Genomic DNA, 5229 nt, shown 5'->3' on the forward strand with positions numbered 1-5229 from the left:
AAAGAAGAAAAAGGAACTTGAAGAGCAACTTTTTTTCTTTTATTAAACATCATAGGAATATTTCACATCTTAATTTTTACAACTTTACAGGACTTTATTAGCTGTTTCACTGTATATATGTATATATAATATACACATACAGACAAACAAAATATATATCCATGGCGTATGCGTGGCTCTGTTAGATAGGTTAGGTAGATTAGGTTTAGGTTAGTTAAGGCTAGGTAGGTTTTTTTAGGTAGGTTAGTACATGTTTAGGGGAAGTTAGTTGGTTTGGTTAAGTAAGTTCGTTAGTTTAGATTATGATATCAATTAAGTTAGTATATCTAGGATATGTTAATTAAGATTAGGTTATTTAGGTTATGTTTTGATCTATCATTAGGCTTAGTTTGGTTAGGTTAAATTAATGATGGATTACATTTACTTAGGTGGGTTAAATAATGTTGAACTTTAACCAAAGGGAACGTTTACCTCCCCTACCCTAACTAAAACCAGACCTAACGTAAACTGAATCAAACTAAACCTAAACAAACATAAGCTAACAAAAAAAAACTAACTTAAGGAAACTAACCTAAACCTAACCTAGCTAGCTAAACGTGAGTAACCAAACTAACCTAACCTAATTTACAACTGTAAACTAATCTAACCATTATAATCATCCTAACCACTCAACTAAACCTTACCGAAAACTAACTAAAACCAACTACCTCAATCAACCTAACCTAAACCAACTAAAAACCAAATCTAACCCAATCTAAAAACATAAACTAAACCTAAAGTAATCTAACCTAACCTAACCTAACCTAACATAATTTTAAGCTATAACTAAACCTAACCTGATGAGTTAATCTCACATAACCTGCCTAACTAAACCTAATACTCACCGAACGAACTAAATCTGCACCCCCCCCAAAACTAGCCCAAACTAAACCCTATCTGAAATACATGTTAAAATAGTTCTCTAAACGTAACACACTGTCCTAACCTAAAACAGCTTTTAAACCAAATGAATTTAAATTAAGATCCATCAAGAACTAAACCTAACCAATCTTAACTCAGGATACCTACCCAAACCAAAACCCCAATATACATAATATAACTAAACACCTAACCTAAATCCATACTAACCTAATAAGATCATCTAACCGACCTAACGAAAACTTAATCTACACATACACAACATAACGAGGGTAACCTTCTCTAATCTAAATTATTTTAACTTAACGAAACATAACAACTAAACTATCCCTAAACTTAATATAAAAGGCACATAACATAGAATAAACCTAAAGTAGTAAAACCTAATCTAAAATAACATAAACAGGACAAAGTAGCTAAAACCTATTCTAATTAATACAACCGGAAAGATAACTAAAACAACCTAGCCTAACCAAATCTAACTAACTAAACTTAAATATCTTAAAACTATCCAACGTATGCTAAACAAAATAAGCCTTTGCTGTAACATATAAGAGAACATAAGCTATCCCACTAAAATGTCATCTAACCTAACCCAGGCCAACCACCTAATATATAAAACTAACCAACCTAACTTAACTATACTAACGAAACGAATAACCTAACCAAATTTAACCTATTCACCTATCCTAAAGTAATATAAACAAAACGCAATGAAATCTAACGTGAAACTAACCTAAACAACATATAGGCAGGTAGACACACAGATAGATAGATGGGCCGGTAAGAAGGTGAATAGACCAACAGGGTAGGTGGTAGATACGTAGTGTAAGTAGATAGAAGGTGTACGTAGGAAGGTAGGTAGTAGATAGCCAATTATCTAACTGGACATATAAATTATACAAATATAACTACTTATTTACACACACAGAAGAAACACATGCACATATAAATAAATAAATAAAAAAATATATATATATATATATATATATATATATATATAATATATATATATATATAGATATTATATATATATACTGACATATAACAGTGGTGGAGGAGGAGGAGGAGGAAGGGGGATCGGATGGATATAAAAGTGGAAGGAGGTAGCAAGGAGAAGGGGAGAGGTAAAGGGGGAAATAGGAGATGAAGTGGAGGAGGATTTGAAGAATGAGGAAGAGGAGGAGGAGGAGGAGTAGTAAAATATAATTATTATTTTTACAATTATACTACCATGTAAAAAATAATAATGATAATAATAACAATAATAATATTAATAACAATATTATAACAATTAGTATTATTATAATTATTTACTTATTATTATTATTATTGTATTATTACAGTTAAATATATTTTTGCAATAATATAATAATTAAAGGAATAATAATAATAATAATAATAATAATAATAATAATAATAATGATGATAATAAGATAATAATACTGATAATAGTTAAAAAATTTAATAATCATCAAAATGTCATCCAAAATTTCTTTATTTCACTTTTACATCAATTTATTGTCATGATTAAAGAATTCTGGTTAATTATTATTCATTATTACCCTAATTAATTGCAGGAAATCTCAAATGAATGGAAAAAAACGTTCATTTTGAGTTACTCTCAAAACGGCTCTTATTTCGCTAGATTTTGCCGCTTTTTCGACTTTTGGATTTTTTTTTCTTTTACCTTTTTTTTATTATATTATGGACACAAATTTCCTGCTATTACATCATTCTTATCATGATTAATCATTCATATTCATCATCATCATCATTATATCATTTATCATCATTATCATCTCACCATTATCATCATTATTGCAATAATTATTCATCATTATTTCAATTATATCATTATATTGCAATTATTGCAGTTATAATATTGATTTTAATCTATATATAAAACAACTACAATAATGATAGTAAAAACAATAATAATAACAATAATAACGTTTTTTTATAATCACTATTTAATATCATTATTTCAATTAATATCGTTATTACTGTAATTATTACTGGTTTATAAATAATTTTTTTTTTTACATTTATACTACCACTAGAAATAATAATAATGAAAATAATAAAAATAATAAGATTAATAAAAATATTATAACAATTAGAAATTATTATAATTTATATTTTATTATTATTACTATTGTTATTATTACATTTTATAATATATTTTTTTTGGCAAAAATACTAAAATTTTAAAGTAATATAAATAATAATAAATAATAATAATAATAATAGTAATAATAATAATAATAATAAAATGATAATAATGATAATAATAATGAAAATAATAATATATTAAAAATCATCAAATGTTATCCTAATTCTCTTTATTCTCACTTTTATCATCATTATTGTCATGTTTAATGAATTCTGGAAATTATTATCATTATTACCATAATAATTGCTAGAATCATAAAATGAATGGGAAAAAACGTCATTTTGGGTCTACTCTCAAAAGGCCTATATAACGCTAGATTTTTTGCCGCTTTTTTCGACTTTTCGGATTTTTTTTTCTTTTACCTTTTTTATTATATATGGACACAATTCCTGTAATTATCATGATTATTATCCTGATTATTGTCATTATTATCGTTATCATCATCATTATCATCATTATCATCATTATCATCATCATTATCATCATTATTACAATTATTATCATCATTATTGCAATATTATCATTATTATTACAATTATTGCAGTTATAATTATAATTTTACATCTATACTAATAACAACTACAATAAATAGTAATAACAAAAAATAATAACAATAATAACGTGTTTAAAAATCATTATTTTATATCAGTATTTCAATTAATATCGTTATTACTGTAATTATTACTGTTTTAAAATTTTATTTTTACAATTATACTACCAGTAAAATAATAAAATGATAATAATAACAATAATAATATTAAAAACCAATAGTATAACAATTAGTATTATTATAATTTACTTATTATTATTATTATTGTTATTATTACATTTTATAATATATTTTTTGGCAATAATACTAATATTAAAGTAAAAATAATAATAATAATAAAAATAATAAAATAATAATAATGATAAAAATTGATAAAAAGATAATAATAATGATAATAGTAATAATATTAAAAATCATAAAATGTTATCCAAATCTCTTTATTCTCACTTTTATCACATTATTGGCATGATTAATAGAATTTCTGGTAATTGTTTATCATTATTACCTAAAAAATTCCCCAGAATCATCAAATGAGGGAAATTTCCCATTTTGGAGTCTACTCTAAAAAGGCTATTTTTTCGCTAGATTTTGCCGCTTTTTTTCCGACTTTTGGGATTTGGTTTTCTTTTCCCTTTTTTTTTTTTTTTTATTTATATGGACACAATTCCCCTGTTTTTAAATCACATTATTATCATGATTATCATCATTATTATCGTTATCATCATCATTATCATCATTATCATCATTATCATCATCATTATCATCATTATTGCAATTATTATCATCATTATTGCAATTATTAATCATTATTTTTTCCCAATTATTGAAGTTATAATATATAATTTTTACATCTTTTACATAACAACTACAATAATAATAGTAATAAAATTTAATAATAACCAATAATAAGGGTTTTTTATAATCATTATTTATATCATTATTTCAATTAATTCGTTTATTACTGTAATTATTACGGGTTTATAATAATTATTTTTACAATTATACTACCAGTAAAAATAATAATATTGATAATAATAACAAAAATGATATTAATAAAAATATTTATACCATTCTAGAATTATTATAATTATACTTATTATTATTGTTATTGTTTAATTTTTTACGCTATATATATTTTTTGGCAAAAATACTAAAAATTAAAGTAATAATAATAATAATAATAAATAATAAAAAATAAATAATGATAATAATGATAAAAATAATGATAATAGTAAAAATATTAATAATCATCAAATGTTACCCCAAAATTTTCTCTTTATTCTCTTTTTTTAAATCATTCTTATTGTCATGATTAATAGAATTCTGGTAATTATTATCATTTTTAAACCCTAATAATTCCCCAGAATCATGAATTGAAGGGAAAAAACGAAATTTTTTGGATCAAACCCCTCAAAGGCTATATTTCGCTAGATTTAGCCGCTTTTTTCGCCCTTCTTGGATTTTTTTTTTTTCTTTTCCCTTTTTTTTTATTATATAGGGGACACTTTCCTGTTATTATCATCATTATTATCATGATTACATCATTATTATCGTTATCATCATCATTATCATCATTATCATCATT

Source organism: Penaeus monodon, unplaced genomic scaffold, assembly GCF_015228065.2.
Source record: "Penaeus monodon isolate SGIC_2016 unplaced genomic scaffold, NSTDA_Pmon_1 PmonScaffold_173, whole genome shotgun sequence".
Classification (NCBI taxonomy): domain Eukaryota; kingdom Metazoa; phylum Arthropoda; class Malacostraca; order Decapoda; family Penaeidae; genus Penaeus; species Penaeus monodon.